Source organism: Bombina bombina, chromosome 3, assembly GCF_027579735.1.
Source record: "Bombina bombina isolate aBomBom1 chromosome 3, aBomBom1.pri, whole genome shotgun sequence".
NCBI lineage: Eukaryota > Metazoa > Chordata > Amphibia > Anura > Bombinatoridae > Bombina > Bombina bombina.
The window spans coordinates 1,204,908,351-1,204,931,588 of NC_069501.1; the positions used below are offsets into that span (position 1 = coordinate 1,204,908,351).

General features: G+C 38.4%; 1 protein-coding gene across 9 annotated transcripts in view; it reads left to right on the forward strand.

Annotated features, from left to right (window-relative positions):
* The first annotated feature begins 4,081 nt into the window (after positions 1 to 4,081).
* The window catches only part of SYTL2 (synaptotagmin like 2), a 260,784-nt gene continuing 241,627 nt past the window's right edge, over positions 4,082 to 23,238 (forward strand). For all 9 annotated transcript variants that reach the window (XM_053708648.1, XM_053708653.1, XM_053708651.1 and 6 more), the window contains exon 1: positions 4,082 to 4,256. The gene's annotated coding sequence lies outside the window, so the exon portion shown is untranslated. The remainder of the gene's footprint in view (positions 4,257 to 23,238) is intronic.

Sequence of the window (23,238 nt, forward strand, 5' to 3'; positions counted from 1 at the left end):
GAGGTAGGGAGAATGAGTGCAGGCTGGGTTAGGGAGAGTGCAGGCAGGGATATTTAGAGGTAGGGAGAGTGAGTGCAGGCTGGGTTAGGGAGAGTGCAGGCTGGGATATTTAGAGGTAGGGAGAGTGAGTGCAGGCTGGGATAGGGATAGTGCAGGCTGGGATATTTAGAGGTAGGGAGAATGAGTGCAAGTTGGGTTAGGGAGAGTGCAGGCATGGATATTTAGAGGTAGGGAGAGTGAGTGCAGGCTGGGATATTTAGAGGTAGGGAGAGTGAGTGCAGGCTGGGTTAGGGAGAGTACAGGCTGGGATATTTAGAGGTAGGGAGAGTGAGTGAGTGCAGGCTGGGATATTTAGAGGTATGTAGATTGAGCACAGGCTAGGTTAGGAAGAAGAAGGGGGAGTGAGCACAGGGTAGGTTAGGAAGAGGTAGGGAGAGTGAGTGCAGCCTGGGTTAGGAAGAGTTAGGGAGAGTGCAGGCTGGGTTAGTATGAGGTAGGGAGGGTGGCACAGGCTGAGTTAAGAAGAGGTGGGAGGTTAGTAAAGTCTGGGTTAGGAAGAGTTAGTGGTAGTTAGTGCAGGCTGGGTAAGGAAGAGGTAGGGGGAGTGAGTGCAGGCTGGGTTAGGAAGAGGTAGGGGGAAGGGGCACAGGCTGGGTTAGGAAGAGGTAGGGGGAGTGAGCACCAGCTGAGTTAAGAAGAGGTGGAGGTTTAGTGCAGGCTGGGTTAAGGAGAGTTAGGGGGAGTGAGTGCAGGTTGGGTTAGGAAGAGTGAGTGTAAGCTGGGTTAGGAAGAGTTAGTGAGAGTAAGCACAGGATGGATTAGGAAAAGTTAGTGTGAGTGAGTGCAGGCTGGGTTAGGAAGAGTTAGTGGAAGTGAGTGCAGGCTGGGTTAGGAAGAGGTAGGGGGAGTGAATGCAGGCTGAGTTAGAAAGATGTAGGGGGAGTGAGCAAAGGTTGGGTTAGGAAGAGGTAGGGGGAGTGAGCACCAGCTGAGTTAAGAAGAGGTGGAGGTTTTGTGCAGGCTGGGTTAAGGAGAGTTAGTGGGAGTGAGTGCAGGTTTGGGTTAGGAAGAATTAGAGTGAGTGAGTTCAGGCTGGGTTAGGAAGAGTTAATGAGAGTGAGTGAAGGCTGGATTAGAAAGCGTTAATGAGATTGAGTGCAGGCTGGGTTAGAAAGAGTTAGGGGGAGTGAGTGCAAGCTATGTTAGGAAGAGTTAGTGGGGTGAGCACAGGATGGATTTGGAAGAGTTAGTGGGAGTGAGTGTAGGCTGGGTTAGGAAGAGTTAGTGGGAAGGAGTGCAGGCTGGGTTAGGGAGAGTTAGTGCAGACTGGGTTAGGAAGAGGTAGGGAGAATGCAGGCTGGGATATTTAGAGGTATGTAGATTGAGCACAGGCTGGTTTAGGGAGAGTTAGTGGGAGTGAGTGTAGGCTGGGTTAGGAAGAGTTAGTGGGAGGGAGTGCAGGCTGGGTTAGGGAGAGTTAGTGCAGACTGGGTTAGGAAGAGGTAGGGAGAGTGCAGGCTGGGATATTTAGAGGTGTGTAGATTGAGCACAGGCTGGGTTAGGGAGAGTTAGTGTAGGCTGGGTTAGGTAGAGGTAGGGAGGGTGCAGGCTGGGATATTTAGATGTATGGAGAGGAGACTGAGCACAGACTGGGTTAGATAGAGATAGGGAGAGTACAGGCTAGGCTATTTAGAGGTAGGGAGAGTGAGTGCAGGCTGGGTTAGGGAGAGGTAGGGAGAGTGCAGGCTGGGATATTTAGAGGTAGGGCGAATGAGTGCAGGCTGGGTTAGGGAGAGTGCATGCTGAGATATTTAGAGGTATGTAGATTGAGCACAGGCTGGGTTAGGAAGAAGAAGGGGAAGTGAGCACAGGCTAGTTGAGGAAGAGGTAGGGAGAGTGAGTGCAGCCTGGGTTAGGAAGAGTTAGGGAGAGTGCAGGCTGGGTTAGTATGAGGTAGGGAGGGTGAGCACAGGCTGAGTTAAGAAGAAGTGGGAGGTTAGTAAGGTCTGGGTTAGGAAGAGGTAGTGGTAGTTAGTGCAGGCTGGGTTAGGAAGAGGTAGGGGGAGTGAGTGCAGGCTGGGTTAGGAAGAGGTAGGGGGAGTGAGCACAGGCTGGGTTAGGAAGAGGTAGGGGGAGTGAGCACAGGCTGGGTTAGGAAGAGGTAGGGGGAGTGAGTGCAGGCTAGGTTAGGAAGAGGTAGGGGGAGTGAGTGCAGGGTGGGTTAGGAAGAGGTAGGGGGAGTGAGTGCAGGCTGGGTTAGGAAGAGGTAGGGGGAGTGAGCACAGGCTGGGTTAGGAGGAGGTAGGGGGAGTGAGCACAGGCTGGGTTTGGAAGAGGTAGGGGGAGTGAGCACAGGCTGGGTTAGGAAGAGGTAGGGGGAGTGAGCACAGGCTGGGTTAGGAAGAGGTAGGGGGAATGAGCACAGGCTGGGTTAGGAAGAGCTAGGGGGAGTGAGCACCAGCTGAGTTAAGAACAGGTGGAGGTTTAGTGCAGGCTGGGTTAGGGAGAGTTAGGGGGAGTGAGTTCAGGCTGGGTTAGGAAGAGGTAGGGGGAGTGAGTGCAGGCTGGGTTAGGAAGAGGTAGGGGGAGTGAGCACAGGCTGGGTTAGGAAGAGGTAGGGGGAGTGAGCACATGCTGGGTTAGGAAGAGGTAGGGGGAGTGAGCACAGGCTTGGTTAGGAAGAGGTAGGGGGAGTGAGCACAGGCTGGGTTAAGAAGAGCTAGGGGGAGTGAGCACCAGCTGAGTTAAGAACAGGTGGAGGTTTAGTGCAGGCTGGGTTAGGGAGAGTTAGGGGGAGTGAGTGCTGGTTGGGTTAGGGAAAGTTAATGGGAGTGAGTGCAAGCTGGGTTAGGAAGAGTTAGTGGGAGTGAGCACAGGCTGGGTTATGAAGAGTTAGTGGGAGTGAGCACAGGCTGGGTTATGAAGAGTTAGTGGGAGTGAGTGCAGACTGGGTTATGAAGAGTTAGTGGGAGTGAGTGCAGGCTGGGTTAGGAAGAGTTAGTGGGAGTGAGTGCAGGCTGGGTTCGGGAGAGTTCAGACTGGGATATTTAGAGGTTTATAGATTGAACACAGGCTGGGTTAGGAAGAAGTAGGAAGAAGTAGGGAGAGTAAGTGCAGGCTGGGTTAGGGAGAGTGCAGGCTGGGATATTTAGAGGTAGGGAGAGTGAGCACAGGCTGGGTTAGGAAGATGTGGAGCGAGTGAGCACTGGTTGGGTTAGATAGATAGGGAGAGTGCAGGCTAGGATATTTAGAGGTAGGGAGAGTGAGTGCAGGCTGGGATATTTAGAGGTAAGGAGAGTGAGTGCAGGCTGGGTTAGGGAAAGTGCAGGCTGGGATATTTAGAGGTAGGGAGAGTGGGTGCAGGCTGGGTTAGGGAGAGAACAGGCTGGGATATTTAGAGGTAGGGAGAGTGAGTGCAGGCTGTGTTAGGGAGAATGCAGGCAGGGATATTTAGAGGTAGGAAGAGTGAGTGCAGGCTGGGATATTTAGAGGTAGGGAGAGTGAGTGTAGGCTGGGTTAGGGAGAGTACAGGCAGGGATATTTAGAGGTAGGGAGAGTGAGTGCAGGCAGGGATATTTAGAGGTAGGGAGAGTGAGTGCAGGCAGGGATATTTAGAGGTAGGGAGAGTGAGTGCAGGCTGGGATATTTAGAGGTAGGGAGAGTGAGTGTAGGATGGGTTAGGGAGAGTACAGGCAGGGATATTTAGAGGTAGGGAGAGTGAGTGCAGGCAGGGATATTTAGAGGTAGGGAGAGTGAGTGCAGGCTGGGATATTTAGAGGTAGGGAGAGTGAGTGCAGGCTGGGATATTTAGAGGTAAGGAGAGTGAGTGCAGGCTGGGATATTTAGAGGTAGGGAGAGTGAGTGCAGGTTGGGTTAGAGAGAGTGCAGGCTGGGATAGTTAGAGGTATGTAGATTGAGCATAGGCTGGGTTAGGAAGATGTGGAGAGAGTGAGCACAGGTTAGGTTAGATAGATATGGAGAGTGCAGGCTGGGCTATCAGGCTATTGGTAAAGTGAGATCACTCCCTCCCTGAGGGTGCCTCTCCTACTAGTACATAGCTTTACACTCCAGTCCCCGCCTATCTTCCCTGCAGATCAGCTCCCAGGACACAGAACTGAGCTCTAATCTCTCTAAGATCCTGCATGGTCACTGTTTAATCAATAGTAAATGAATTAATTAACCTTGTTCCTGCAACTGAAGGATATTATTTCAGGCTACAGACAAGCTGATCCTGCCCTAGAACACACGGATCTGCAGTAAGTTTTGTCTTCATCTTTTCCAACTTTACACAATAATAAGCAGCTAATGGTATTTGCCTGCATACCTATGAGCAGGACAGGTGAATGCTTAAATCCCCCGGACTGTGCCAATGCTTTAAGCTGATGCATTAATTAGTTAGAGACACGCAACTGTCTTGTGTTAGCTAGTGGAGCTTTAATACATTTTAACTGATATTTTTCTCTGTTACATAAAGTTTTACTTTATTAAGCTGCAGACAGAGGAACTGTTTTATTATCTGTGGAGCAAGGTTACCTGCACCTAAGTGTGATATGTTGCACATAAAGCTAAAAGCTCTCATTGTGGTCTCATATAACAGCTATGGATTGCAGAGGAAAAAAAAAACTTTACTGTCTAAAATGTGAGTTTCTTGTGAAATTTTGAAGTCAAGATTAACGGTTGTGCTTAGCACTGTTTTTGTTTGTCTCAGTTAAGGAGAATAAAATGCACAGAGAATAAAATGCACATGACAATTTTATTTATTTTTGTTGTTGCCTAAAGTCAGTATATTTAATGCTTACCTTTTTGTATTTGTCATTTGCTTCTGCAAACAAATTCTACATCTTCCCATTTTTTCTACTTTCCTGCAACCAATGTGTGGATCAAGTGTACCTGTATATGTTTGTGTGATTTCAGTGGCTTAACTTTGTTGAGAAAATAATTTTCACAGGTTTTCAGTATTTTTTTTTAAGTAAGGTTTTATATCACAAGGCTTTGTATTTGTTTCTCTCTGGGAACAGTTTCCTTCTTCCTTGATCAATTGTCTAATCTTTGATAGAGATTGTTATGATTTGTGTTTAGCAAAGCAGGTAAAAAGTTTCACAATGAATATATAACCACTTAAACACCTTTTAAAGTTTTTATTAAGTATTTTTATTCAACCCCTTCCTAAAACTCTATTTAAATTAAGAGGGAATGGATTAATTTACAAGGATCAATGATTGGTGCTATTAATTTAAAAACTCTAATCTAAAATATGGTGGATATTGTTTAACCTTTTTCATATGAGAGGTTAGCTTGGTTTATTATTTCACTCATAGGAGCAATGAGCAGAATTGTAACAGTGTGTTTAAAGGGACATAAAGAAGAAATTATGCTCTAATGCAGTGCAGCACTATTACTTATGGCAATGTGCTATACCAAAAGTGTTAAACACAAAGTTAAAGTCAGCCCCAAAGCAGCTATGTACTGCCAATCCTGAGCTGACTATGACCAGTAATTGGTAGCTATTCACATACGCAGCCCCTGGTTGGCTCAGTGACCAGGTTCAGCTCTAGACCAGTAGTATATGCCTGGTCTGGTGCCAAGTTTAATTTCATTCAAGCAATAGTGCGTTAAAAAAACAAAACTTTAGATCTAACCAGTGTATAAGGAGGCCATTATATTCATCTGCTTACAGACTACAGCTGCTTGCTAAAGCTTTCTAGGTTTGGGTGTAATAGTGAATTCTGTATGTGCCTGAGGTAAGAAAAGTCAAAGAACTAGGAAAAGTTGATTCTGAAATTTTCCAGTGTGTGTATATATGTATGTGTGTGTGTGTGTATATGTATGTGTGTGTATATATGTATGTGTATATATATATATATATATATGTGTGTGTGTGTGTATATATATATATGTATGTGTGTGTGTGGCCAGCTTTAAATCAGGACACATATTAAAATTACATATGTCAGGGTACTTATAATAAAACATTTCTTTAAACAGCCCTGCCATATGTATTTTTCATAAGTGTCCTGTTTTAAAGCGGCAATATGTCCACTATATATATATATATATATATATATATATATATACATACATACACCAATCAGCTCTTGCGTCCCATTTAGGAATGGCACAGGAGTGAGCTGTGTGCACAACTTTAGCTTCTGTGTTTAACCCCTTTGCTAAGGTTAAACACAAACAAAACCTAACTTTGTGTGAAAATAAAATGCTTAAATGAAACGGCACACGCTCATTTTACTGTTTCTTTCAGTTGCATAATGTCAGACAATTATTGTAGAACAGAGTAACATAGGAATGGTACAGCAAGAGTTGGAGGCTATTAGTGAATCTATGGTATTCAGTTACAAATACCTGATACCAATACTAGGAACTTCTTGTTTTAAACATTGTACTTGTCCCAAGTTTTCTATTGAGGCCAAAAAGCAAATTCTGCAAACCAGCAAATGCTGCAAATCAGATATATGGTTTAGGCAATTTGCAGCATTTTGAAAACCTACAGTTTTTTTTTTGTTTGGTCTCTCCAGGGAGCGTGAGACAAAGCACAATTGTTACATAAATTCAAGATGTCAAGGGAAAAACAATTGTGCAGTGTTCTGCCCCTTTAATATCTCTTACTTTTTAATCCCCATTGTTTTTACTGAGCCATTACATTTCTAATGATTTTGTTTTCTTAGTCTTGTGCAATATGTATGTGTGTGTGTATGTGTATATTATATATATATATATATATATATATATAGATAGAGATATATATAGATAGAGATATATATATAGATATATAGATATATATCTATATATATATCTATATATATATATATATCTATATATATATATATATATATATCTATATATATATCTATATATATATATCTATATATATATATCATATAGTAATATCCTATAGTTCTTTAATACATTTTGTGAATAGGCTTTCACAATATAAAAATAGAATTTCAATCAGATGACAGCAGACATACAACCCCTGCTCAAATGTAAAAGGAAATTATTAAAATTTGTGTTATGACCTCTAAATACATATTTCTCCCTCTGCATTAATCAAAGAAACATAATTATGTTTTGAGGAAAAAAAGATTTATTAAAGGGATGTGGAAGTCGTAATGAAACAAGTATGCTTTGTGTAACTTTTTTTTCTTAAGAGCATACTGTAGTAGGCTAAGGAGCGTGCACATGTCTTTAGTACTATATGTATATAATTTCTGTTGCAATATACAAGTAGATCACAATGTCTGTGTGTGATCTCTCATTTCCCTCTTAGCCAGTAGTGACTGTATGGGATAAAGTTAATAGAAATTTAGCAAAAGTAAATTGTGGTCCTCTACTTTTTGCCTTAATTAAAATTGTGAGATTCAGCACAAAAATATTAGCGCCTGTGTTAAATGAAGGTGAATTATTGTTTCAGGCTTAGCACATTCAGAAATCAATCGCGCTGATAAACTTCATAAAAAAATAGATTCTGTCTAGAAGTGGACCTACTCAACAGAGGGCCCTGGTGCAAGATTTATTTGGGCCCTCCAAAGGCAACTCAGTAGAAAGCAAAAGTATTAATATACATTATGCTCTGTATAATATCACAAGGATAGACCATTGGTTTTCAAACCTGTCCTCAGGCCTCCCCAACAGGCCAGGTTTTCTGTTTTTTTGAGAGCAGGTAAATAACCATGTTTACTAAGCAGCTGATTATTTCACCTGTGCTCTAGTTCAGTTATCCACAAAACATGGCCTGTCAGGGAGGCCTGAGCATAGGTTTTAAAACCAGTGGGATAGACAGATTGACAGATGGACCTACAACCTGCACTAATAAAAGGCTCCCCTGCATTAGGATTGTAAACATTCTGCACACCACTATGTATAGACTGGCTGTAATGGTCCCCCTCGAGCTCTTGGGTCCTGGAGTGACTGCACCAATGGTAGTTCCGCCCCTGTCTCACTAAAATATATGCAACCCTTCTATAGAGCGTTACCGCATTTTTTATTTTAGCGTTATGTCCCTTTAACTCTGTGTATAGCAAGCATTATAGAATCATTTCTAATGGCTACCCAGCAGCGCCTGAACTGCAAGCCAATAATGTAGAGTACAACACCATAAAATAAACCTTGCAAACCTTATTTGGCATTCAAGAGGTTAAAGGGAGAGTAAAGTCAAAATTAAACGTTAAAGGGATATGAAACCCAATTTTTTTTCTAAATGTATCCACCAATCAGCAAGGGCTACACATGTACTGAACCAAAATGGGCTCCTAAGCTTACATTCCTGCTTTTTAACATAAAGATACCAAGAGAACGAAGAAAAATTGATATTATGAGTACATTAGAAAGTTGCTTTAAGTAGCATGCTGTATCTGAATCATGAAAGAGAAATTTTTGAACAACTTTTCAATTTACTTCTTTTTAATTTGTTTCATTACCTTGGTATCCTTTGTTGAAAAGCATAGCTATTTATGCTCAGGAGCAGCAATGCATTGCTGGGAGTTAGGCTCTCATTGGTAGCTGCACATATATGACTGTTGTCATTGGATCTCCTAAAGTGTTCAGCTAGCTCCCAGTAGTGCATCACTGCTCCTTTAACAAAGGATAGAAAGAGAACATTTGATAATAGAAATAATATACATTGGAAAGTTGTTTAAAGGAATATTCTAGTCATAATTAAACTTTCATGATTCAGATAGAGCAGGCAATTTTAAGCAACTTTCTAATTTACTCCTATTATCATTTTTTCTCCGTTGTCTTGGTATCTTTAGTTAAATGTAAGCACCTAGGTAGCGCTTGTTGATTGGTGGCTACATTTAGACACCAATCAGAAAGTGCTACCCAGGTCTTGAGCCAAAAATGGACCGGCTCCTAGGCTTACATTCCTGCTTTTTCAAATAAAGATAGCAAGAGAACGAAGAAAAATTGATAATGGGAGTAAATTAGAAAGCTGCTTATCTGAATCATGAAAGTTTAATTCTGACTAGACTATTCCTTTAAAATTGTGTTTCCTTTAACCTGATCCTACAATAATTCCCAATTCCTAATGTCATTGTCTTTATGGTTTTGTTGATTAGCTAAAGATTTAATCTCAGAATTCTTTTCTACTTTTTGTGTTTTCCTTCAGTTTTTAACTGTTACCCTTTTTGTCCATATTTTTTACTCTCCCATTTGCATCCTTTTGACCCACCTGCTCTGTGTAATGGTTATTTACTGCTTACTATCTTGTGTATCCTAAATCCAGACTTCATACATTTTAACAATAAAAATAAGTAGCAAAAATAGTATTAACCAAACTATAATTATTTAATAAGGTAAATACAGGCTCATAGACATAAATAATGGCTTTTTGCCAACTGTCTGAATGTTTCCTAGAACAGTACTGGTTTTGGTCTCCTGTCCCCTGGTATAATTCTCCCAGGTGTTTATCCTGCAATATAAAATCTGCCCTGAGGTGTGGGCGTGGCACGGATGTCTTTACAGTAGAACAGCAGAATCATAAATGTCATGTGCTGAATTTGTAAATGTGGATCTTCTGCTGTTTACACAATATTTACTATTTTCTGCATATTGTGTGTAATTTACATTAGGTGTTTAAAAGAACAATATACCCCAATTTTCATTTAACTGCATGTAATAGACACTGTTATAAAGAAGAATATGCACAGATGCTGATGTATAAAACCTCTTAAAAACGTACTTAGAAGCTCCCAGTTTAGCACTGTTGATGAGGTAGTCTGGGACACCCACTGAAAGGGGCCTGGAAATAAAGAAAGAAGAGGATACTCTTCCTACTCCCCCCTTCCCTGCATGTAAAAAGATAGATTACATAAACAGGAGCCTGCAGGAGTTTGTAAACGCATCTATACAGTTGGGGGCTTGGATAGAAATCTAAAAATCAGCACAATGTTTTATATAAAAAAAGCAAAACTATACATTGTTACAAAAACAATAACGGGCTATATAAATGGATCATCTACAAAACATTTATGCAAAGAAAAATCTAGTGTACAATGTCCCTTTAAGGACAGAACTTTGGAAACTATTGACCAATTACTCCAGTAACAAGATTACTTTATCCTTTTACAAAGTGTCTCTGGAGATTTTTTTCTTCTTCAAATGTTGGCAACTATGTAAAAAGTAATATTGATATCTTTAGATACTTTATAGAAAACCTAATGTCACAATCTTTTTGTCCAATCAGGGAAAAGGGATATTTAAACAGTGTGAGTTTGTAATATAAAATGTTTTTTGGGGTGTATTTAAAAAAAACTTTAAATTATACGTTCGTTATTTATTTTTCCACCTTTTTCCTGCAATTTTAATTTCCTGAAAATTTCTGTTTTTCTAAATTTCGCAATTAGGAACAAATATAAAACTGGTGTTTATTTTTTTTTGTTACCACAGATACTGCGCATGCACAATCTATGTCGGCGCATTCTACAGGTTTTCCTAAAACATCTGTGGAATGCACTGACACAGCTTTGAACATGCGCAGTATCAGCGGTAGAAAAATCTTATGGAGAGGATGATTCTCCCTGCATTCCTCATCTTTTTCGCTTGATATTGATTACAACTAGTAATACTGTGCAATGCTCTGTGGTCACCAACACCGGCATCTGTCATTCTTGTGCTTTTATTTGTGATTCCTGCAAGTGCTATATTTTGCAGTTTGCAATTTGAATAACTGCTAGTATTTAGCATCTTTCCTAATGTGTATGTTTAATTTCTGTATCGGATACAATCTTTGTACACTGTTCTGTCATTATTTCAACTGAAGTCTGCTGAGCATGATGCACAGGGGCAGTTAGCCTGTATCAAAAAAAGATGAGGAATACGGGGGGGGGGGGGATCATCCTATCCATCAGATTTTGCTAGAATGCGCTGATGTAGTTTGCGCATGTGCAGTATCTGGGGTAGCAAAATCTGTCAGAACACCGGCAATAAGAGACTGGGCAAACAAGGCTGATTGGAACTTAAAGGGACACCGAACCCAAAATTTTTCTTTTGTAATTCAGATATAGCATGCAATTTTAAGCAACTTTCTAATTTACTCCTATTATCAATTTTTCTTCGTTCTCTTGCTATCATTATTTGAAAAAGAAGGCATCTAAGCTTTTTTTTGGTTTCAGTACTCTGGACAGTACTTTTTTATTGGTGGATGAATTTATCCACCAATCAGCAAGGACAACCCAGGTTGTTCACCAAAAATGGGCCGGCATCTAAACTTACATTCTTGCATTTCTAATAAAGATACCAAGAGAATGAAGAAAATTTGATAATAGGAGTAAATTAGAAAGTTGCTTAAAATTTCATGCTCAATCTGAGTCACGAAATAATTTTTTTGGGTACAGTGTCCCTTTAAGTTTATCAAAGTTATTATCTACCAAGGTTTACACACAGCCTTGTTTACATAGTTTCTTTTATTGCCTGTTTTATATCTGTCTCTAATTGTCCTCAGCAGGAGAGATAAATACGTTGAATCTTAAGTTCAAACATGTCAGTGCTCATTACTGAAAACTATGGTACTTTATAGAAACCAAACCTATACACTTATATTATTATTTATACATCTACATTCTATTCTCAGGCTAATCTTTGCTGTGAATGCATCATATCTATTTATTTACTGTGAAATATCCCTTTAAATGGACATTCTGATGTCTTACTGACCCTAGCTATAGGAAGAGTCCTTGTCATTTTGGCTCCCAAGCAGGTAACTTCTACAATCAATGCTTGTGGCTCCCATGTGTGAATTTGCTTATGTGTTTATATGATTTGTGGATAGTCACCAATGGGCAGAGATGCAAAAATGAAATGCACTAATATGTTAACATGTGTAATTTTTTTAATCATAATAAAGCCAATGGCAAAAGTGTAGTGGGGTTAGTTATAAATATTAAGACTGTGTCACTTTTTCTGGCGTGCAACAGATCCAGCATAATTCTGGGTTTGATTATGATTTTCTCACTTTGAACATCTATATATTTCCTTATAGGGCTATAACGTTTTCTGAGAACTACATTCATGTGTTGCTATCTGCTTGAAAGTGTGACTCATTTGTGATTAAATAGGGAGTTAACATTAAGTAAATATAACCACCCTATTATGTCCATTGACTTACCATGTTCCAAAACATAGATACCAAGAATGTCAGAGATGTTAAGATGTTATTAGAAGTTGGTTACTAAACAAAAGTTTGTTTTATTAGTTGTTGTTTTTTTTTTATCAAAAGGATGCCTAGGTCAAAATCGATGAAGACAAAATTGGAATTTCATGTCCCTTTTTAAGCACCATATCAGAGTTTGTAGTTTTCAAGATGTGTACACTCCTGCCTACCTCAGTATGCTCTCATGGAAAGATGCTATGTTTCAAAAACCAAGAGAAAAAAAGTAAATTCAAAATTAAAGTGATGGTAAATCCTAGCATTTGTGAAACACTAGGATTTACCATTGGAACAAATAAAGTGGACTTTCAGTCATGAAGTATAAAATACTTCATGCTGAAAGTTCCTTTATTTGTTGGAAGTGTTCACCACACTGAGCTCCTCAAGCAGCCCACAGCAGAACGCTATTTTCCTGAGAGGTGACGTTTCCACCTCTTAGCAAATAGCTGTGCGGTCCAGCTGGCGCCAAGTGGGATAACTAGCACGTTATTGGCTAAGAGGTGGAAATATTACCTCTCAGCAAAATAGCATTCTGCCATGGGCTGCCTTGTACTTAATGACTAAATGTCCCCTTTATTTGTTTCAATAGTAAATCCTAGTGTTTTATTTGATTTTCCTGTAAATTAAATAGTGATCCCCCGCTGCTGGAGTTAATAATATTGCATTAAATGACCCTACAACATACTACCCCAACAGTTGCTTGATCAGTTTAGGAGTTCATTTGTATCTGTTCCCAATAGTCCAGTGCAAAGAATATTAGATAAACCACACTCAAGGAATTTGAAGGGGGCAGCTCCTGACTGCATAATTGTCTTATGTTTTATTCATTAGTATTAGTCTTGGCAAAAGTTTTGATTTGGTACAAATGTTCTGTAAATTATTTAACATGTTATGTATGCTTTTTTACTTTAAAGGGGCCTTAAACACTACCTCTTGCTTTGGTGTAAAAAATAAGATTCTTGGAGCATGAATGCTGTAAATTGCCTAATGATTTTCAGTATTTTGAAAACCTAGGTTAAAGAATTTTCCTTTTTTACAACATAACAGGCGTATTGTAACCTGTTTAAAATAAGGAAAATATAATTTTAAAGAGTCATGCATTGACTTAAATGTTTTCCTTTTTTGGCCATATAAGTAATTTATTGTTTTAGAAGGTGTATGCTGTATTTTTGGAAATACACAAATCTACCATAGCTAATATGTATTCTGAAAGCTTTGTTACACAGCCAGTCACAGGATATATTGCATGAGCAATGCAGCACTGTAAATGGTCTATGCAACTTTTGGCTACATGGATCAGATCTGTGTAAAGAGAATCAGTACTCCCCAGAATATGTCTCCCCTTTAAATTATTCCTAATGATCCTTTTTACCTGCTAGAGTGCATTAAATTGTTTACAAGTAGCGCCTTTACTCCTATTTCAGCATTTTAAATAGCTGATTTAGTCTGTGGTATAGCCACCTATACTGAAAGTTTTGATACTGGAGTACACGCTATTGACAAGCCTAAGTAAACACAGCCAGCGGAAGGAGTTGCACTCTGAGGCCTATTTATCATATGTCTGTCTGACCTGATCCGACAGTGCGGATCAGGTCCGAAAGACATTGCTGAATTTTTGAGGGCAATACGCTCTCCGTATTCAGCATTGCACCAGCAGCTCTTAAGAGCTGCTGGTGCAACGCCGCCCCTTGCAGACTCGCAGCCAATCGGAAGACAGCAGGGAGGTGTCATTCAACCCAATCGTATTCGATCGTGTTGAATTGCGGTGATTCCTGTCCGCCTCATCAGAGCAGGCAGACAGGGTTATGGAGCAGCGGTCTTTAGACCGCTACTCCATAACGTGTTTCTGGCGAGTCTTCAGACTCACCAGAAACACGGCCCTACAAGCTCCATACGGAGCTTGATAAATGGGCCTCTCTCAGTGGGATACAGGGTAGTTATGTAATAAAATGATAATTTCTTTCATGTAATTAGCAAGAGTCCATGAGCTAGTGACGTATGGGATATACATTCCTACCAGGAGGGGCAAAGTTTCCCAAACCTTAAAATGCCTATAAATTCACCCCTCGCCACACCCACAATTCAGTTTTACAAACTTTGCCTCCCATGGAAGTGGTGAAGTAAGTTTGTGCTAGATTCTACGTTGATATGCGCTTCGCAGCAGGTTGGAGCCCGGTTTTCCTCTCAGAGTGCAGTGAATATCAGAGGGATGTGAGGAGAGTATTGCCTATTTGAATTCAATGGTCTCCTTCTACGGGATCTATTTCATAGGTTCTCTTTTATCGGTCGTAGAGATTCATCTCTTACCTCCCTTTTCAGATTGACGATATACTCTTATATATATATACCATTACCTCTGCTGATTTTCGTTTCAGTACTGGTTTGGCTATCTACTATATGTAGATGAGTGTCTTGGTAAGTAAGTTTTATTTCTATTTATGACACTCTAAGCTATGGTTGGGCACTTTATATGTAAAGTTCTAAATATATGTGTTAAACTTATATTTGCCATGATTCAGGATATTCAGTATTCCTTCATTCAGACTGTCAGTTTCATTTTTTTGGGAAAATGCATATGAATTAAATATTTTTCTTACCTAAATTTTCAATTGACTTTTTTCCTTTAAATTGCGGGCTGTTAGGCTCGCGTGTGCAAAAAATGCTAGAATTTATTGCGTAATTTTTGGCGCGAGACTTTTTTGGCGCGAGATTGACATTTGTCTGACGTCAATGACGTCATTTCCAGCGTCGTAGTTGATGCCGGAAGTTTTCACATAGTTGCGTAATTTTTGGCTCTCGTGTTTGTTGCAGACGTTTTTGGCGCCAAAAAATATGTGGGCGTCATTCTTGGCGCCAGATTTTTAACATTATTTAAGTCTCATTTTTTAGTTGCTTCTGGTTTCTAGAGGCCTGTTCTGTTTGCATTTTTTTCCCATTCCTGAAACTGTCATTTAAGGAATTTGATAATTTTGCTTTATATGTTATTTTTTTCTATTACATATTGCAAGATATTTCAAAAACTGTTCCTGTATCAGAAAATGCTGAGGGATTCCTGATAACTGATATCAGTCCTACCAAAGCTAAGTTAATTTATTTTAATGTTATGAATGTTTATCTTTAGCTATGGTTTTTAATAGGTTATCATGATAAACTTTTGCAAGCAGAGTCCATTAGTATTTATGCATTATATATTGCTATTCTTTTTACATCTAAAGTACAAGATATACTTAGGAATTTTTTAAGAATATTTTTCTGATTCTATTCTAAAGGCTTTGTCTGCCATCCCGCCTTCTAATAACATTTTTAGGTCTTTTTTAAACTTCTCATTTAGTTGATGAAGTTTCAAATGACCAACAACATACTGAATTATCCTCCTCTGATGGTGTTTTTTCTCATTCAGAATTTTCTTCATCAGATATTGACACTAACAAATCTACTTTTTTATTTTTAAATAGAGTACATTCGTTCTTTGTTGAAAAGGTGTTGATTATTTTGGAACTAGTTCTTTTGATTTTAAGACTAGCTAACATTTAAAATCTGCTTATTAACCTTCTGTGGTTTCTTCAGAGGTTTTTTTCCAGTTCCTGATACTAGGGAATGGAATAGGCCGGGAATTTCTTTTATTCCTTCTTTAAGGTTTTTAAATTGTATTCTTTGCCGGCAGTTAGTTTTAAATTTTGAGGAAAGATCCCCCAAGTTAATGGGGCTATCTCTACTCTTGCTAAACATACTATTATTCCTATAGCAAATAGTATTTATTTTTTTCCTTCAGATGGGAAACTTGTATCTTATTTAAGGAAAATTATTTATTTTCAGGTACTTTTCTTAGACCTGTAATTTATTTGGCTGATGTTGCAACTGCTTCAACTTTCTAGTTGGATACTTTAGTGCAACAAGTATCAGATTATGATTTGTTTAGCATTCTTGAGTTGTTCAACATGCTAATAATTTCATTTGTGTCGTCATTTTTTTGATATTTTCGCAAATGAGGTTTAATCTATATCTTTAGCTATTTTAGCTAGAAGAACTTTGTGATTTCAATCTTGGAATGCTAATTTGATTTCTAAATTCCATATTTTTTCCAAGGTAATCAATTATTTGGTTCACAATTGGATTCAATTCTTCAACTGTTACTCTGGGCTTCAAGATTGAGTTCTAAGACTAAAATCTTAAGCTTATATTAGTCTTTGTTCTTACTAAGGAACGAAATCCTAAATTCTTCCCCAAGTAACATGTTTATAATTGGAAGTTTTCTTCATTCAATTTAAGCCATTTAAAAGATCAAAGTCAGCTCCCCAAATTTGCATGTAGGTGCGGTTCTTATTCCAGCTTAGCTGGTAAGCGGCAGGTTAAGACTTTTTTAAAATTTTGGTCCGATTTGGGTACAGAATAGGATTCAGAGTAAAACCGTCTGTGAGAAGTCTTTTTTTTTTTCTCTAACATATTCCGGCTATTCCAGTAAGGCTTACACTTTCCTGAAGTGTGTTTCAGACCTGTATGTATTGGGTACTTGTGAAGCGTGGCTGGTCACCCGTTGGGGCTCAAGGCGCTGCTCAGACCTGGAATTTTCTGGGGTATTTATACCAGTTCCATTTTAGGAACAGGGTTTGGGGGTTTTATTCAAAACTATTCATTGTCCCAAAAATAGAAAATCTTTTTGAATTATCATATAAGTGTTCCATCTTTTAGAATGGTGTTTATATGGTCTATTCTGCCTTTTTGGTCAGTAATGGCATTATTTGTTTACATTAGATACAATAGATGCATATCTTCATTTTCGGTTTTCATTCAGATTATTTTCGTTTTCTGAGATTCTCTTTTTTTTTTTTTTTACAAGCATTAACAATATGTTGCTTTTCCTTCTGGTCTAGCGACAGCTCTAAGAATCTTTTCAAGGTTCTCAGTGTTTCCTTATTTTGACGGTCTGCGGAATCTCATACGATTCAACTTTTGTTGTTTCTTCAAGACATGGTTAGAGGATCTTTTTATCAAAAGCTCCTTGATTCCTCACACAAGGGTCACCTTTTTTTAGGTTTCCAGATAGATTGTGTCAATGTTTTTGTCTCTAACAGACAAGTGACAATTTTATTGGGTTCTGTTTGTCGGAACCTTCAGTCTCTATTATTTCCTTCAGTTGCTATATATGCATGGAAGTTTTAGGTCTCATGGCTGCAGCATTGGATTCGATTCCCTTTGCTCATTTTCTTAGGAAACCTTTCCAGTTTTTTTATGCTGAATTTATGGTGCAGGGATTCTAGGATATCACTTTTTATATCTTTGAATCCCAATGTTTAACTATCTTTGATTTGGTGGTTAGATCACCATCATTTAGTTCTACGGGTCTCTCGGTTCATTCAACCTGGACCATGATCACTACAGATGCAAGTCTTTTAGGTTGGGAGGCTGTCTGGGGATCTCTGTCAGCACAAGGGGTTTGGAAATCTCAGGAGGCGAGATTACCATTTGATATTTTGGAACTACGTTCATTTCTCAGAGTTCTTCAGTTTTGGCTTCTTTTTGAAGAAAGAGACGTTTTATTGTTTTTCAGACAGACAATGTCACAACTGTGGCGTATGTCAATCATCAGGGTGGGACTCTCAGTCCTTAGGCTGTTAAGAAGTATCTCGGATATTTGCTTGGGCTAAATCCAGCTCCTGTCTAATTTCTGTGGTCCATTTCCCAGGTATAGACAATTGGGAAGCGGATTATCTCTGTCAATCAAGCTTTACATCCGGGAGAATCGTCTCTTTACCCAGATGTGTTTTTTCAAATTGTTCAGATGTGTGGGCTTCCAGAATTAGATCTGATGGCATCTCATCTAAACAAGGAACTTCCCAGGGGCCTATTCAGGTCCGGGGATCCTCAAGTGGAAGCAGTGTATGCATTGACACTTCCTTGGAGTTATCAATCTGCCTATATTTTTTCGCCTCTGGTTCTTCTTTTTAGAGTGATTTTCAAAATCATCAGGGAGCAATCTTTTGTGTTGCTGGTGGCTCCAGCATGGCCGCACAGGTTTTGGTATATGGTTCTTGTTCGGATGTCCAGTAGCCAATCTTGGTTACTTCCATTTAAGGCCAGACCTTATATCTTAACATTCGTTTTTTTCCCATCAGGAACTCAAATTATTAATTTGATGGTATGGAAATTTAACGCTTAATACTTAGTCATACAAGTTTCTCTGACTCGGTGATCAATACTATGTTGCAGGCTCGTAAATCTGTGTCTAGTAAGATTTATTATCGAGTTTGGAAAATTTACATCTCATGATGCTCTTCTCAAAAATTCTCTTGGCATTCTTTTAGAATTCCTAGGATTTTATAGTTTCTTCAGGATGGTTTGGATAAGGGTTTTTGTCTGCAAGTTCCTTGAAAGGACAAATCTCTGCTTTTTCTGTGCTGTTTTCACAGAAAAATTTGCTGATCTTTCTGTTATTCATTGTTTTGTTCAGGCTTTGGTTCGTATCAATCCTGTCATTAAGCCAATTTCTCCTCCTTGGAGTCTTAATTTGGTTCTGAAGGCTTTACAGGCTCCTCCGTTTGAGCATATGCTTTCTTTGGACATTTTAAATTACTTTCATGGAAAGCATTGTTCCTTTTAGACATCTCTTAAGCTAGAACAGTTTTTGAATTATCTGCTCTTTCTTGTGAATCTCCTTTTTCTGATTTTTCATCAGGATAATGTGGTTTTGCTGTCTTCATTTCAATTTTTACCTAAAGTTGTGAATTCTAATAACATTAGTAGAGGAATTATTGTCCCTTCCTTGTGTCCTAATCCTAAGAATTCTTTGGAAAGATTCTTACATTCTTTGGATGTGGTAAGAGTTTTGAAATATTATGTTGAAGCTACTCAGATTTCAGAAAGACTTCTAGTCTATTTGTTATCTTTTCTGGTTTTAGGAAAGGTCAGAAGGCCTCTGTCATTTCTTTGGCATTTTGGTTAAAGCTTTTTTGATTCATCATGCTTATTTGGAGTCGGGTTAATCCCCGCCTCAGAGGTTTACGGCTCATTCTACTAGGTCAGTTTCTACTTTCTGGACTTTTAAGAATGAAGCTTCTGTTGATCAGATTTGCAAAGCAACGACTTGGTCTTCTTTGCATACTTTTACTAAATTCTACAATTTTGATGTTTTCTCTTCTTCAGAAGCAGTTTTTGGTAGAATAGTACTTCAGGCAGCTGTTTCAGTTTGATTCTTCTGCTTATATTTTCAGTTTTTTTCATTATAAAAATTTTAACTTTTGATTTGGGTTGTGGATTATTTTTTCAGCGGAATTGGCTGTCTTTATTTTATCCCTCCCTCTCTAGTGACTCTTGCGTGGAAGTTCCACATCTTGGGTATCTGCTATCCCATACGTCACTAGCTCATGGACTCTTGCTAATTACATGAAAGAAAACTTAATTTATGTAAGAACTTACCTGATAAATTCATTTCTTTCATATTAGCAAGAGTCCATGAGGCCCACCCTTTTTGTGGTGGGTATGATTTTTTTTGCATAAAGCACAATTATTCCAATTCCTTATTTTTGATGCTTTCGCTCCTTTCTTATCACCCCACTTCTTGGCTATTCGTTAAACTGAATTGTGGGTGTGGTGAGGGGTGTATTTATAGGCATTTTAAGGTTTGGGAAACTTTGCCCCTCCTGGTAGGATTGTATATCCCATATGTCACTAGCTCATGGACTCTTGCTAATATGAAAGAAATGAATTTATCAGGTAAGTTCTTACATAAATTATGTTTTTTCCATTGTTCTCTCTATGTATTGAGCTTTGGTGTTCCAGACAAATATAAGATAAGGAAGCCAGTCTGTGTACACAAAGTTATAACATAATGAGATCAGATATTGTAATAGGCTGTGGTTTCAAAGCACAAAACCAGCTACTTCATATACACAAATAAACCTGAAAATGCAATTTCTCAAATATGTTTTACTCTGCAGCTGGTACATCAAGTCATTTAAAATACATGAATGGAAAAACAATTTTACAGTGTACTGTCCCTTTAAAGGGACATTAAACCCCAAATTTTTCTTTCATGATTCAGATAGAGAATACAATTTTAAACAACATTCCAATTTACTTCTATTATCTAATTTGCTTCTTTCTTTAGATATCCTTTGTTGAAGAAAGAACAATGCACATGAGTGAGCCAATCACATGAGGCATCTATGTGCATCCACCAATCAGCAGCTACTGTGCCCATCTAGATATGCTTTCCAGCAAAGGATATCAAGAGAATGAAGCAAATTAGAAAGTTGTATTTTTTCTAAATCATGAAAGAAAAAAAAAATTGGGTTTCATGTCCCTTTAAGTATAAGTAGCCCCTTCATATTTTACACATTATCCTGGAGCATTGATCTGATGAGAAAAAATACTAACATGAAATTACCAATTCTTACTTTGCTGAATCTGACTTCTTTATTATATCCGTACCAAATGGCACAGTACTATTTGTCATTGCGTAACTTATGCAAGTTAAAGTACTTGTGTAGTATATAGTCATGCCATACTTTTTACACCAATCTGTTCTCAAATAAAGTTATTGCTAAAATACCTGTTTCATCACAAATAGGCTCCTTAGCCAACCCCTTGATTATAGCAGCATGTCCGTGCATTACTTTGGTATTGCTCATATATTCTTCATGTCTTTACAAGCTTAAACCAGCTGTTAGAAGTGCTGTGTCATTATATTGTAGTGCATTGGCACACGTGTTGTCTTAACCCTTTGTTTCTACCCTTATATCATTTAGTGAAAGTGAAAATGCTGTACAACCATAGTTTCACTTTGATTATGCACTCCAAGTTAAAGGGACACTAACCCCAATTTTTTTCTTTCATGATTCAGATAGAGCATGCAATTTTAATTAACTTTCTAATTTACTCATATTATGAATTTTTCTTTGTTCTCTTGTTATCTTGATTTGAAAACGCAGTAATGAAAGGTTAGGAGCCGGACCATTTTTAGTTCAGCACCTGGGTAGCGCTTGCTGATTGGTTTGCTACATTTAGCCACAAATCAGCATGTGCTACCCAGGTGCTGAAGAAAAAATGGGCTGGCTCTAAAGCTTACAGTACTGCTTTTTCAAATCAAGATAGCATGAGAACAAAGAAAAATTGATAATAGGAGTAAATTAGAAAGTTGCTTAAAATATCATGCTCTATCTGAATCATGAGAAAAAAATTGGGTTTAGTGTCCCTTTAGGTTTTTAGGTTAGGTTCTTTGTATCCTGATGCAGCAATGCACTATTGGGAGCTAGTTAACACATTGGGTGAGCCAATAACATGAGGCATATATGTGCAGCCACCAATCAGCAGCTCTTGAGCCTACCTAGGTATAATTTTCAACAAAGAATACCAAGGGAACAAAACAAATTAGATAATAGAAGTACATTTGAATGTAGTTTAAAATCACATGCTCTATCTCTGAATCGTGAAAGAAAAAATTGGGTTTCATGTCTCTTTAAACCTTTGGCAATCTAAAATATAAGCAGGTCAAGACAAAGGGCCAGGTTCAATGAAACCCATTTCTGAATATCTCACAGAATAAAACTTCCCACAGCATTGTAACTTAATTTGTTGAAAAGCATGCTTAGGTAAGCTCAGAAGGAGCAATACACTACTGGGAGCTAGCTGTTGATTGGTGGCTACACACGTATGTATCTTGCCATTGGCTCACCAGATTACCTAATGCATTGCTACTTTGGAGCTGATTTTATGTGTTTAACCAATTTGCAGGAACTAAACCCAAGCAATCATTTTAATAATAAAATGTTCCAACACATAACAGCATTTTCTTTTTGCATTTTATGCCCTGTTAAGTGAAATAAGATATGGTAATTTTTTTAATCTGCGCTTTGGAAGATTGCTGCTTGTTAAAGTACCGATCTATATGAAATGATTACATTGATGCGCCTACATAGTATTCGCGTTGGTATGGTATTGCATATGGTTTGGTAATTTTGTTTTATAAGGATGAATAATAATATGACAGTGTTTGGCTGCACAGAACCATGTAGTGTTAATGCATTGTCTGTTCGGATAGGTTTGGTTATTAGTGAGATAAATCAGTAATGTATACAGAGCACATTGGTGGTCTTTGATCAGTAGGACAGTGTTATGCTCATAGCAGGGGTATATTTTGGCCTAGGGCTAGACAAACAAGGCACTTGCCTAGGGCAGCAGATTTGGGCGGGCAGCACTTTTTGAGTCTCACTACACACACACTCGCTGCATACACACACACACACACACACATTCACTTTGGAAATGCCATTAAAAAAATAATCATGTTACACCCTATATATTATGGCCAGCAGATTTTTGAGTGCCTAGGAGGGCAGCACAAAACCTAAATACATCACTGGCTCTTAGTATGAATTGATAATGTGTAGTTGATGCTTTATTGCAGGGCTTGTATGATTTGTTCAAAATGTAGGAGCCAGAAAAAAAATAAATAGTGCATGCAAAAATGCACACAAGCAATCTAGGCATCTTAATTACTAGTGCTGTAGAGTAGCTTTGCACTTTGAATTGCCCTTGTCTTTATGGGAATTCAACGGTTATGTCCCTTTAAGTATATGCTGTATAATAAACACTTTAACTTCTGCTACTTATTGACCACGTAATAATTTTGCTATCCTCTGAAGAACACACCCTGGTTGGACTATTTTCTTTTTTTTTTTTTTTTTTTGCTATTAAAAATGTAAAATGTCAGATTAATTATTGCTTCCCAAGTTGAAATATGGGGAAACTACATTTAAAGGGACAGTCTAGTCAAAATTAAATATTCATCATTCAGATAGGGAATGTAATTTTAATCAACTTTCCAATTTACTTTTATCATCAGTTTTGCTCTGTTCTCTTGGTATTCTTAGCTAAACCTAGGTAGGCTCATGCACTAATTTCTAAGCCCTTGAATGCTGCCTCTTATCTGAATGCATTTGACAGTTTTTCACAGAAAGAGGGTGTTAGCTCATGTGTGCCATATATATATATATAACCTTGTGCTCACGCTGGAGTTACTTATGAGAGGGCACTAATTGGCTAAAATGCAAGTCTGAAAAAGAACTGAAATTAGGGGGAAG